The sequence below is a fragment of the Gossypium arboreum genome, chromosome 11 (genome assembly GCF_025698485.1).
Source record: "Gossypium arboreum isolate Shixiya-1 chromosome 11, ASM2569848v2, whole genome shotgun sequence".
NCBI classification, from domain to species: domain Eukaryota; kingdom Viridiplantae; phylum Streptophyta; class Magnoliopsida; order Malvales; family Malvaceae; genus Gossypium; species Gossypium arboreum.
This window is the reverse complement of record NC_069080.1, coordinates 81,210,992-81,226,117: the sequence shown is the minus strand read 5'-3', so window position 1 is coordinate 81,226,117 and position 15,126 is coordinate 81,210,992. Positions and strand designations below refer to the sequence as shown.

The 15,126-nt window shown below is 35.5% G+C and overlaps 1 non-coding gene across 1 annotated transcript; it reads left to right on the top strand.

The window, feature by feature from the left end:
• The first annotated feature begins 6,529 nt into the window (after positions 1-6,529).
• Positions 6,530-6,636, top strand: LOC128284746 (small nucleolar RNA R71). Its single transcript, XR_008275168.1, has one exon. It is a non-coding gene; the product is annotated as a small nucleolar RNA R71 (small nucleolar RNA).
• Positions 6,637-15,126: the final 8,490 nt, after the last annotated feature.

Genomic DNA, 15,126 nt, shown 5'->3' with positions numbered 1-15,126 from the left:
TAAAAAAATTAAGCATGTAGGAAGAGAAACAAAAATCAAAATTTGCTCATCCTTTCCCCCTTTTGTCGTGAGTGAAAGAGAAGCAAAGAAAAAATTTTGTTCATCCATTTTCTCTTCTTTGGCCGAAAATACTAAGGAAAAAGGAAGGATTTTTGCTTCATGCTTGGTTTAGAAGAGAACTAGAAGGAGATTCGGCTATAATTGCATCAAGATTAAGGTATGTTTGAGGTTGTGTCATGAGGTTCATGCTTGTTTTGGTTGCTAACTTGATGTGCATGTTAGCCATGGTTCAAATCCTTGTTATGCCATGAAAATGGTATTTGGCCAAGGTTGATATTGTGTTAAAGCCATTGCATGCTAAATGTGAAGCTTGTTGATGATGCATGTAATGATGGATTGACTACTCTTGAAATTTCTTTTAGTATTCTTGAGTAGGACATTGAATTCTTTGTTTAACCATGACCAAAGTTAAAAGGGTATGGTTGTGATGTATTCGCCATGGTGCATTCATGAGCATGATTTATACTTGTTACTTGATTGGTAAAATTTGTGTTTGGATGGGTATGAACCCTTGAGATTTGGCCATGCACCTATATATATATATATATGTTTGCACATGATGTGTTGGAATGACATATATACTACCTCAAAGTATGTATTTTCATGTGATTGTGTTTTGATTATGAAGCAAATGATAGATGTGTATTGAGCTACAATATGTAAAGCATTAGCTAGTAAAATGTGTGCCATGCATGTGTGGTATTAAACATGTAATTGGCCTCAACATCAACATGCATAATCGGCCCATGAATGAGTACCTAAGAGGTTGTGTTGTTCAGCCATGAGTAAGCATGTTGAAGGCTTTGTGTGTTGAGTCGATTCATGAATTTCGTACTTATGTGACTTTAATGTCTAGTGAATATATGTGGGCTAAGTGCCTTGAGTTCCTCTTTTTGATACTCAAATGATTGAATCAATTTATTTGCTAAATTAAGCTCAAGAGCAAAGAGGGACCAAATCCGATAAAGGGAAGGAAAAAAGTAGTCGAATAGCCATCGGAATCATTCGACAACATCCGAGGTAAGTTTTCGAGTATCGAAACTTAGATTTTGATTCGATTGAATGAAGTAATAAGCAATCGAAATTCTGCCCTTGTATATGGCCATTGAGCCGAAATGATATTTTTGTTAAGTGAATTGTGCATAAAAGTTTTGTTGTGAAAATGAAACAAAGATGTGTATAAATGTTCGAGTGATATCTGGGCTAAGCCCGAAGGCAATTGTGCGAGCTATGATATCCGGGCTAAGCCCGAAGGCAATTGTGCGAGCTATGATACCCGGGCTAAGCCCGAAGGCAATTGTGCGAGTTGTGATATCCGGGTTAAGTCCCGAAGGCATTTGTGCGGGTTACCATAACCGGGCTATGTCCCGAAGGTGTTTTGAACGAGTAGCTATATCCGGATAAACTCCGAAGGTATGTGAATTGAAATTTATAAGCTGCTGGAAAATTTTCAGTTATTGCACATGTGAAATTCCCAACAACAAGGTATGTTTTGTGTGTGCTTTGCACACTATGAGTAAATGCGTACGAATATTCGCTCTAATGATAAATGAGCTATCGGCATTAACTAGGCCGTTATTTGCGTATGAATATAAGAGTTGGGATTGTGAAGTAAGCATGTCTTTGAGAAATTGTGCATATGAATTATTGTTTAGCTACTTGAATGCTATGCTTTGGTTGTGTGTATATTAAGCATAAATTGCTTACTCCGTTTCTTTGTTTCTCTGTTTATAGATTTTGCTCGTTAGCGATTGGATTCGGGATCATAGAAGTTGAAGTCAACCACACTATCAAAGCCCTTTTTGGTACTCCTTTAGTTGAGTTTTGGATATGGCATGTATAGGACTACCCTCGGTTATTTTTAAGTACTTGTGATGTATGTGTACGGCCATGCGAAAATGGTTCGTAATAGTGGAGTATGGAATTTGACCATATGTGGTTTGTAATTATATTTGGTTTCATGATGTGATTATGGTTTGGAATGAGAGAGTTGGTCACATGATCAGCCATTGGAATGGTTAAATATGATCATATGTGGACCTAAGTATGACTAGACTATAGTTGGTCCATGGGAACTACAATATAGGTAAAGCCTACCTTAAAAACAGAGGCTGCCAGCTGCAGTGACGTGGATGTGAAAAATCACCAAAATTTGTAGGAATGGTGTTAAATAGTGAATAAATTATGTGATCGAACCTTGATGAGTCTATTTTCATATGAAAGTAACAAAACGATCATATGATCAGTATACCGAGAGATATTAAAGTTCTCGTGAGACAGGGCCAGAACGGTTTCTGGGTCCCCTGTCGCAACTTTGAAAATTTTCCATAAATTATCCAGAATTAATTAGAAGTCATGCCTTATATGTGCAGATTCCTTTTTTAGTCTAGTTTCATTGGAAACAAACGGTATCAGTATTGAAACCCTGTACAGAGAGATATTCAAGTTGTAACGCGTGAAGGTCAGTGTAGTCGACCCCTGTAACATGGGCGACTTTAACTAATAAACTGTACCAATTGGCCTGACCAAAAATCCTAGAAATAAATCCATGGATGGATGTATGAGTCTAAATTCAGGTAAAATTTACAGAATCAGTTTCCGATTTGTGAAACTCGAGATATGCTTTTTAAGGCGACAGCGACGCAGTTTTCCAGCTTGCCTGGGAATGTCAAATTGGTCGGTGCCATAAGTGGTTTTGGCTTGTTAACCCCTCGTGTCCGACACCGGCAACGGTCTCAGGTTCGGGGTGTTACATCCGAAGTTTCCTCCACTCAGAGCTAAGTGACAATGGTATAAAATCTTATGTACTTTATCTTCTGCCACGCATCTCCTGATCATTTGATCTGCACATTTTTTAAACAAATACGGCTCTTCCTAGAAATAGTACTTCACATTGTGAAGAAACTTTTTCTTTTGATGATATGTCTTATCAATCGGCATCAAACCACAAACTAAATAGTTAGCAATACCAGTAAACCAAGGGGTATTATGGACATTATTTACCTTCAGTATGTGTTCATCTAGAAATGTTTCCTAAATGGGTATAAGTGGAAAATTCCCTTCTTGCGGCTCTAATTTGGCCAAGTGGTCTGGTACTTGGTTTTATACACTCGTTCGATCTTGAATTTCTAAATTGAAATCTTGAAGTATAAGTACCCATCGGATCAGTCTCGGCTTAGCGTCTTTCTTGGCAAGCAAATACTTAATCACTGAGTGGTCCGCATAGATAGTCACCTTGGTACCTATAAGATAAGATCGAAACTTGTCAAAAGTAAACACAAGAGCAAATAACTCTTTCTTTGTTACCGTATAATTCAGTTGAGCTCCTGTTAGAGTACGACTTGCATAGTAGATGGGATGAAATCCTATCGCGAAGTCACTTGCGTCACACATCAATTCAAATGGAAAATCCCACTCTAGAGTGACTATTATGGGTGCCGTAACTAATCGAATCTTCAAATTGTTGAAAGCTCTTAAGCACTCTTCATCAATTTTGAACGTTGTGTCCTTCTCCAATAATTTGCATAAGGATTTAGCAATTTTGGAGAAGTCCTTGATGAATCTTTGATAGAAACCGGCGTGGCCAAAAGGCTCCCAACACCCTTTACAGATGTTAGAGGTGGGAGTTTCTCAATAATATCAACCTTTTCTTTATCAACCTCTATTCCATGTCTTGTTATCCGATGCCCTAGAACAATACCTTTTCATACCAGGAAATGATACTTTTCCCAGTTGAGTACGGGGTTTGTTTCTTTGCATCGCCTTTGTACCTTGGTAGATTGGCTTGGCAATCATCATATGTATCTCCAAATACTGAAAAACCATCCATAATGACTTCCAAATATTTCTCAACCATGTCAGTATAAATAGACATCATACATCTTTGAAATGTAGTAGGTGCATTACATAAACCAAATGGCATGTGCCTAAATGTGAATGTACCATATGGGTAGGTGAATGTTGCCTTATGCTGATCTTCCGATGCTACTGTAATCTGATTATACCCTGAACATCCATCGAGAAAATAGTAATAGTTTCACCCTGCGAGTCTATCAGCATTTGGTCCAAAACAGCAAAGGAAAGTGATCTTTCCTAGTCATCTTGTTGAGCTTTCGGTAATCGATGCAAATTCTCCATCCCGTAACCTTTCTAATCAGTATCAACTCATTATTATCATTTTCAATGACTGTGATACCTCTTTTCTTTGGCATGCACTAGACCGGACTTACCCATGAACTGTCTGAGATAGGGTAAATATACCCGCATCTAACCACTTGATGATTTCTTTATTGACTACGTCCTTCATGATGGGGTTTAGTCTTCGTTGTCCATCAATCGTCCCTTTTTTTCCATCTTCCAGGATAATCTTGTGAATGCATACAGATAGATTGATACCACGAATATCGAATATGGTCCATTCGATAGCCTTCTTGAATTGTTTAAACACCAGGATGAGTTTCTCTTATTGCTTAGTAGTTAATTCTACTGAAACAATTACAGGTAGAGTAGAAGAGTTAACTAAATAAACATATTTCAAATGTGAGGGAAGTACTTTCAGTTGTAATTTAGGTGGATCCTCAATTAACACTTTTGGTTGGGCATAATCCCTTTTCTCTAATTCCAAAGATTCAAAATGGGATTGCAGATTAAATCCCCTTTGATTAGCTTCTAACAAAGCTAAGTATTCATCCTCCTTTTCATCATTTGGAGGATCTGATGTCAACATTTGTTCCAATAGGTCCTCAACATAGTTAAGTTCCTTTTCCATGATTAAACCCTCTAAATCAGACACTGTAGAATAATCATCAATTGTATCAGGAAATTGCATAGACTTAAAAACGTTAAATGTTACCTGATAATCCTAAACACGTATAGTAAGCTCACCCTTCTGTACATCAATAAGGGTCTTTCCAGTTGCTAAGAATGGTCTTCCTAGGATGATTGGCACCTCTTTTTTTGCTTCAAAGTCTAGAATCACAAAGTCAGCAGGAAAGATAAATTTGTCTACATGTACCAATACGCCCTCGATTTTTCCTTTTGGGTGTTCTAAGGATAGATCTGCTAATTGAAGTGTAACCGTATAGGTCTAACTTCACCTATCCCCAACTTCCTAAATATTGAAATGGGTATCAGGTTGATACTCACACCAGTCACATAGTACCTTACCACAATATGTTGCTCCAATGTTGCAAGGTATGGTAAAACATCGAGGATCCTTCAACTTTGGGGGTAATTTTTCTTGAAGATATGCGTTGCATTCCTTTGTTAGGGCTACTCTCTCAAATTCTCCAAGCCTTCATTTTTTAGATAGGATTTCCTTCATGAATTTGGCGTAGTTCGGTATTTGTTCAAGTGCTTCAACCAACTGGATGTTGATATGAAGTTGCTTGAGTACATCTACGAACTTCTTGAATTGAATTTCCTGCTTCTACCTATAAAGTTTTAAAGGGTTGGGTGATGGACATTTCTTTACTGGTTGATCCGTCTTCTGTGGTAATTCTGCATTTAACGGAGTTGTTAGTTGATTAGAATTAGCTGGTTCTGAAGTCACCTTATCAGATTTTATAGATTTTGGTTCTTGTGAATCTAGAATTTCAACACTTGGTTGAACCTCCTCCGAGTCTTGAGCATCAGCTGGCTCCTTTTAAACTTTGATGGTGTTGGGCTCTAATGTCTTTCCACTCCTCAGTGTCAATGCTTTAAAATGCTCCTTCCCTGGATTCTTTGAATTTTCTGTATCACTAGGTAAAGCACCTTGTGGTCAGTTTCTGAGTTTAGTAGCAAGTGGGCCCATTTGGTTTTTTAGGTTTTTCAATGTAGGTGCTTGGTTTTGAATTAAGGCATCATTATTCGCCATGTATGTCTTTAACAAATTTTCTAAGCATTGGATGGTTCAGCTTGGATTGGTTTCTAAACTTGTTGGGGAAAACTAGGTGGCTAGGTCCCTCTAGGCTGGGCGTAAGTGTTACTGGTTCTATCCCCTTGGTTACTCCAGGAAAAATTTGGGTGGTTTCGCCATGATCGGTTATAGAAATTGGATTGCAATCTTTGCCTTCCTTAATTTTGGTTCTAGTTACCCATGTAATATACAGATTCTGGGTTCGATGGACATTCTTCAAACAAATGTCCTTCCCCACAATAAACATAGGATACATTTTCAAATTGATTTGGTGGTTGTGCTGCAAAACTATTAGAGCCATTAGTAGTAATATTTTTGAACATTAAGGATATTAATGATACTTGAGATGCGAGTGAAGTAACAGCGTGTACTTCATGTATTCCAACAGCTCGTCTTCCTGACGCTGCTCAATTGGTTGGCCATTGGTAATTGTTGCTGGCAGTTTCAATGATTTCAAAAGCCTCATTATAAGACTTAGAATGGAGAGCACAATTAGCAGAAGCGTCCACTACCATCCTCGTGTGAGCATTGAGACCATTATAAAATGTCTCAAGTTGGATGCAATGTAGGATTCTATGATGAGGGCACTTCTGTAATAATTCTTTGTGCCTTTACCATGCCTCATACAAGGACTCATCATCCATTTGTTGGAAAGCAGTTATCTCGTTCCTCAACTTAGCATTCTTGCTAGGCGGGAAATACTTCATAAGGAATCTTTTTACTAACTCTTGCCATGTGGAAATTGAATTTGGTGGCAAAGAGTTCAACCAGGCTCAAGCTCTGTCCTTTAGCGAATACGGGAATAACTTCAATCGTAATGCATCTTTGGGTACTTCCGCTAACTTGAAAGAATCGCTCACCTCCATAAATAGTCTTAAGTGTAGGTGAGGATCTTCAGTAGGCATTCCAATGAATTGGCCTACTGTCTGAAGCATCTGGAACATGACTGGCTTCAGCTCGAACTGTTGTACCTCAATTTCGGGTCTCCTAATACCCGAATTAATATCATGAAATATTGGCAAAGAATACTGTCTTAAAGCTCCATCCCTATCATCAACAATAAGTATAGGACTTTGAGCAGGGTTTGCTCTGTTTCCTTGATTTGGATTTTCAAACTTCATTTATTCGATCCTTCTCTGACTTGCTTGTCTTCTTCGCTATCGAAAAGTTTGTTCAATCTCAGGGTCTACAGGGAGTAAATCGATGATTCGGTCAATACTCATAAACACATGAAATAATCACACAAAAATTAATTAAGTTAAAATTTAAACAGAAAATCAAACCAAAATGCAAAACTAACAAATTCACAAATAATGACTTTTTAAAACAGTCCCTGGAAACGGCGTCAAAAACTTGGAATGACGGAAATGTGCAAGTGTACACAATTGCATTAAGTAATAAAGTGACAAGTAAATGTCGAGTTATCATACCCACAGACACTGTGAAAACAATTATTTATGAATGCTATTTAAAACACTTTGGTAAAGAAAAATATTTTGTTTTAAGAGGGTGATTAAAAATTAAGATTTTAAACTAAGTAAACTAAATAAATAAATCTCAAATGCACGATTTCAAAATACAATTTTAATCAAGATGACATAATTGTGTTAGATCATTTACATTTCTTAACTTAGAATTATTAAACTCATGTTTATATTGTTACGAATAAATTCACGGCAACTCGAAAATTTACTAACTTATGAACATACTCACCTACCAAAATCCATTCATCTCTTCGACATATCTCTATGTCAATTCAATCGATTAAACAAATCTTAATAGGCAAATATGTTAGAGCACATACATACTTATTCAGTTGAAATAATCTCTTAAATAGATCCCTATGTCAATTCAACCAATTAAATCAATTTAATAAGCACCTAAAAGACTATGTGAGGTAACAAAGTATCCCTACCTTGAAACAGTTTAATCACAAAAATCTTGCAAGTTATGCAAGGCAATTGTATGGTTAGATATAGTTACTAATTTGACCCTCAACTACCTTAGATGATTAAACATGCAATGATTAAGTACTGTGTCCATTAATTACAATTTCAATCTATTTAAATAATTAATTCATTAGTTACAGAACAATTGTAATGCAAGAATAACTTAGTCATGATTTTACTTAATCAAGCATCTTACCGAGGCCTATAACAACATAAACACAATTTTAACAATTTAAGAAGATGAAATGCAATCAACCTAACATGAATTAAATTCAAGCTAAATTGATTAAATTAACCATTCTAACAACATAAATATTCATTGATATGTTCATCATAACAACAACAAAAATAAAGAGATAGGGAACAAGAATCAAATCCGGTGTTTCTCTGTGGCTTAACTGGCTTGCTCCGTTCTTTGTTCTCTGTTGTCCTCGTTGATCAAAGCTACTATGAAAACTTCAATGTTGCTTCAAAAGGGCTGATGAACACCCCTTTTCCAATGGAGGAAATCGGCAAGAGAGTAAGAGAATTTAGAGGGCAAAGAAGAGAGAAAAAATGTGAAATGAATTGAGGTGTATTGAATGATCAGCCAAGGGGGTTTTATAGCTGACGACGGCTACTAAAATTAGCTAAAAAAAGAAGCCAAAGAGCCATCCCTTGGCCGGCCACACATATGGCAAGGTTGATGGTTTCAACTTTGATAAATTTGGCTTGGGGCATATCTACAAAGCCACCAATTGTGGAGGGGTTTGAATGCAACTTGAACAAGTCTTCGAGGGCCTCTTTGCAAGCTTAAAGAATTAGCTAATAAGCTTATTTGGGTCAGCTCTTGGGACGGTTTTGGGCTGTCCATTTCTTGGGCGGTTCAGTTCAACTTGACCACTTTTTCATAATTAATTAATAATAATTTATTAATCCAAATTAAATTGGATATAAATTAAAATTAATTATATTATGAATTAATACATATAATTTTGGACCGTCTTAGGCTGAAATTTAGTTCACCTCGATACTTCAAATTGCTTCTCGGCTTTGTTCTTCTAGCCATGTCTGTCGAGCCATTTTTCGCCCTTTGTGCAAATCTGTCGAAAATAACCAAAATTCATAAAAAATAATTATAAAATTATCTAAAATCAACATGTTCATATTTTAAGTGCACTTTAATTATTTTATAAAAATTAATTATTTGTTGACAAGAATTTTATCGAAACTCTATGATTTTAAGTTAAAAAAGGTATGTAAAAATGCGTAAATTTTCGTGTTTCCACCTAGCAGCCCATAACTTCCATTTATTTCACATTTCAACCCCTCAATTTATAAAGTTCACAATTTAATCCTATTTAGGCATTTTCATCAAAAATCACTTTACAAAACATGAAAATCTATCAACAATTATTAATTTTGTAACACCCCAAACCTGCCTGGACGTTATGGCTGAATCTGGCTATGTCACATTGAAGTGTTTTTTGTAAAATGCAATATCGTTGAAAAATCGGCCCATTCTATAATTAATCTCTTATTGATCTTGATGATGATTTTAGGATGTCTCGTTCGTTTCCAAAATTGTAAGTTGTTTAGCAAAGAATTAATTGTATTAAATCGCCATTTATTTGAAAATATTATTTATTGCGGAAGCTTTTAAAACTTTTAGAGTAAACGTGGTGTTTTGGGAAAAACATTTATCTTTTTGAAAACACCGTCTTTTCCTACTGCTAGCAGTTATAAACCCAAGCAAATAAAAACCCAAATTAAAGTTAAAATCCATAGAGGCCTTATTACAGTAAAAATACACAAATAAAAATTACTTATAAAAAATAAGGCAAATATGATAGTAAATGTGGTTGTGCGGCCGCCTTTGAGTCCCTCGCAGCACCGATCTGCCTAAACCTAGGGATTACCTATACAAATAAACAGATGGGTGAGTTTACGAAAACTCAGTGTGTAATCCCATATAAGCAAACAGTCAGAAAACAAGCACAATCTGGGCTTAAGCCTTTTTTAGTAACAGTGACAATATCAATTTGGGCTTTAGCGTATCTTAATACAGAAACAGTCATATGTTTGGGCCTTGGCCCATTGCAGTAACAATAAATAGTGTAATAATAGTAATCAGTGCAGTAACAGTATACAAGTCCTACCTATCCAGCCTCTACACTCCATCTCTGTCCAACTCTACACTCTATGTGGGGATATAATCAACCCACGCATCCCTACACTCCAGAATTAGCACCGGTTGCGGCACTAAATAGTAATATGCAGCTGCGCTGCCAGTAATTTAGGCTCGAAGCCTTTCAGTACACTCTGTCCGATCAGTATAAACCCATCCCCATGCAATGCATCATACAGTCATGTCATGTCATATCATAGAATCATACATGTATCCATTATAGTTTAAATGACATGCAAAAATACAGTCATACATGCACATATATATATACATCACATAGGGCAAAAAAGTCATCTTACCATTTAAGGGCAAAACAATCATTTTACCATATAAGGGAAAAACACTCATTTTACCTCATAAGGGCAAAACAGTCATCTTACCACATAAGGGAAAAACAGTCATTTTACCTCATAAAGGCAAAACAATCATTTTACCTCATAAGGGTAAAACAATCATTTTATCATATACAGAGGCTTACCGACCCAACAATAGGTCCACAATTGTCATGGGCGACTCGTGCAACCTTAACAGTCAAATAATGACAATGGGCCATTGTGGGCCCACATGCCCATGTGGCCCACATAGCCCAAAAATGGCCTTGGTCGTGTGGATTACACAACCTGGCCCAATGTTCTCCGCACATTCGTGTAGTTTACCCGTGTGGGGTCCACATGCCCGTGGGGCCCACACGACCCATTTCGGCCCAAAACGGCCTCTGCCCATGAAATTGCTCATGACGGCCTCATCGGTCATCTGCCCATGTTTAGGCGTTTGGATTACCATACGAGCGAGCGCACGCCCGTGTGGCATCAACGGTCACCTATTTTGACTTTTGCCGATTTGTGATTATGGCAGTGTTGTTACACACCTGAAATATTCTTTTATGCTAACTCCACCACACTCACTTTGGCACCCTTTAACACTTCAACGATCCAACAACCCAAACAGTGTTATAATAGCCCCATTTCACCCAAAATTCCTTGCTGTCAAACAGAGATTAACCCTTTAGTTAGTCACCTTTAGCAGATAATTACCCAAAATTTGATGGGGTAAAACCAATTATAATCACAAAAATCTTTTACCTTCAGTCGATCAATAGAGATCCTATATACTCAAAACGTTGAAGACCTCTGGTCAGCCTCTTGATTAACACCTAACATCAAACGAACACTTTCATTAATACTTGATCAAAACACATCTATAGAGTAACTGAAATTAAACTTACCACGTGCGCAAGACTCAAAATTGCACCGAAAGACTATACAAATAAAGAGAACAAAAGGAAGGGTGGTGTGCCAAGAATTGAAATTCGGCAGCAAGATGAGGGAGAAAATAATAGAGAAAAAAATGAAAAGGAAAAGAAAAGATGGAGAGAAGACGAACAATCAGTAGAGAAAAAATAATACATAAAAAATGAATAACACAAAAAGGCATGAACAAGCTAGGAATAGTCGCCAAAACAAAAGAGAGGAGAAACGGAAGCTAAAGAGGAAATTCGGCAGAGAGAGTAAATTCCAAAACATCAAAAAAACTAGGAACAATCGAACTTGTGTGAATAAAATCGGAAATGCCTAAAATTGTAGTGACTTTTCTTCTTAAATCCCCCACCGCAATTCCACCTCTCAAAGTTTCAATTTAACTAGGACTCTAACACACCACACGACCAAATAGCAAAATAAAACACATCCATGCACACCCAAGTACTCGAACTCAAGACCACCTACGTTTTGCCACCCCACTTAACCACTAGACTAGCAGACCCTTCTAATATGAAATACTCACATTTATTTAAAAGCCTACTAACTAAAGACAGGGTTTATTCCTTAAAAAACAATACTTTTGTGCAAGCCAAAGCTTGAACCCAAGACTTCTCAAACACTTGCCAGAACACTTAACCACTGAAATAGATACACGCTTGTGTCACTTCTTGCTCAACTAATCATTTATGTGCAGCCTCCTATCTGTTCCCATGCTTAAGACCTAATACTTCTAGGCCCAAAATTTGGGGCGTTACACATTTTCCATCATCAACATTAAAAAAATCAAGCTATCATCAATGGTAACTCACAAATTCATCAACCAATTTGGAAATTAGGGTACGGGCTAGCTAGAACACGAAGCAATGATCACAAAAACATAGAAATCATGAAAAACCGAACTTAAAACATATCTTAATTAAGAACAACAATGGTCGTACCTTCAAAGCTTCCAAAACCCTTATTTTATTTCTTATTTCGGTTGAGGAAGATGCCAATTAAGCATAAAATTGTTTTTATTTTATTTAATATAACTTAATTACAAAATGACATAATTACCCTTAATGATTAAACATTAAAATTCCACTAACTATAGGCATAATTGTCCATCCATTATTCAAATGGCTTAATAACATCATAAGGACCTCACATTTAATCAATCATAGCAATTAGACACCTTTATCAATTAGAATACAAATTTTTCATTTTACTCAATTTAGTCCTTTTATCAAATTAAGCACTCAAACGCTAAAATTAGCTCACAAAATTTTCACCACATATGTAATCACATGCTATAAATACAAAAAAAAATACTAAAATAATTTTCTAACCTCAAATTTGTGTTTCCAAAACCACTATTTCGATTTAGCTAAAACCGGGCTATTACATAATGTGGCACCAACCTACACATACCAAACAACATATGACCATATCATCAATAGGTATTCAAACCAATCTCAACCAAGTCCAAATCATGCTATACCAATACCAACAACCATAATGCTCATAAATATCACAATTTTCCATTTGCAAACATACCAATATCACTTTTAAGGATTCACCTAAATGGTCAATTTCATATATGCATTATCTTGCCTAATACTTAGCATATTAATACATTCTCAATTTCAACCATTTGCTACCTAAATACCAATTCACAATAAGGCATTCACATAGCAATTATAAACTACATATCAAAGGGCCATTTATACATATTTTCATATCAAAGCATTAACATTGTCAAACCATATCAATGGCTAAAACATAACAAAACAAATAAGCATCTAATAACCAACTAACCTATACATGCCATATACATAAAGTCCTAAAGTACCAAAATAAGAGTTCGATAGTGTGATACAATCTCCAAAAAATTCCAAAACGAGTGAGCTTCCAAATTACTATAAAACAAGAAAAAATAAACAAAGTAGGCAATTAAGCTTAGTAACCTCATATGACTAATAAGTACAACTTACCATTCATTCACAATTTAAAGAAGCATAAGTAAACATAGTTATGTTACAATCAAATCCAAAAGTTAGCACATAATCATAACCATGTTAGTCGAGTATGAGTACATTAACTATGAATTACTTGTCATACTTCTTAAAAATACCTGAATTGGTTCGTATCATATCTTATATCCTCATACCATCATCTTTGACTGTTGAACCATTTGGAATACTATCGAATACTTGGGAATCTCGTACACTAAGTGCCAAAACATGGTCGAAACCATCTCAATCTCATATAAATGCTCACTTTTGAACTATCTCAGGGTCTACTCACACAAGCTGACGGTCAAGACATAGTTACACAGTGCTGCTCACACAAGCTGATGAGTAACCACAACACATGCATGAAAACTCAGCCACTGGTAGAACATACGGACCAACACCCAAAACATAGTAACCCTAATGACATGTTATTTGTATCCTATCTATTCCTAAGGTTCAACTAGGATTTATACATTGCTGATAACTGATCAAGAATTTTCGTGGTGTCGTATGATTACAATTTTATCAATTAAGTATTCAAACACATATAATTTAATGCTTATTAAACATATAAACTTACCTCAATCACAAAAATGACGAAATAGGATCGACTAATCCAATACTTTATCTTTCCCTCGATCTAAATCCGTACGAGGCTTAACTTGATCCAAATTATCAAATTCAATCCATTTAGTATACCCTTAATATTTTAACTTCTTTACAATTTAGTCTCTAGCTCATAAAAAGGCAAATTCATGCAATTTAATCTACACCCCTGCTAGCCAAATTTTATATATGTTTATAGCAGCCCACACATTTCATTATTTCACACATTTACCACAAAATTTTTACAATCAATCAATTTAATCCCTATTTAACATTTTCAATCAAAATCACTTTACAAAACTTGTTTATCTAACAACAACCATTCATTTTCTACCATTAAACTTCAAAACACATACACATCCATCAATGGTAACCCCTAATACTTTAACAGTTTCACAAATTAGTCCCTCGGCTTGCTAGATTAAGCTACAACGATTCCAAAAATATAGAAATCATTAAAAACGGGACAAAAATCTTACCTTTTGACAAATTAGGGTTGGCCGAAACAAGATTCTTCCATGGATATTCTAATCCTCCATTTTTAGTTGAAGTAAGAAATAAAGAAGAAAGCTTTAATTTGGTTTTATTTATTTTATCTTTATTAACTAATTCACTTAATTAACCTTTAGTAATTGAATATTTATTCAATATGCCAAGCCAACATGCTCCACTATCTCATTAATGGGCTATTTACCATATAAGGACTTCCACATTAAAGTTCTATAGCTATTTAATACCTTTATCTATTAGAATCCAACTTTTGTAATTTACACGATTTAGTCCTTTTTCATAAATTAATCATAAAAACAGTAAAATTCCTTAACGAAAATTTCATATGACTCTACTATCATGCTATAAATATTTAAATAATAATAAAATAAATATTTTAACCTTGGATTTGTGGTTCCAAAACCACTATTTCGATTTCACTGAAAACGGGTTGTTACAATACATGCCATTATAACATTGACCAAAACATCAAAAACTACCGATATGTTCACTAGATAGTGTGATAAGTCTCTGACAAGCTTCCAAACTAATCGAGCTTTCAATAATCTATAAAACATAGGAAAGAAAACTATGTAAGCATATAATGCTTAGTAAGTTTGTAAATCATGAATATAACTTACCATTTCAAGGAATAACCTTATAATTTAAACATGATTCAATCCAACATAAGCTTGGCACTAGC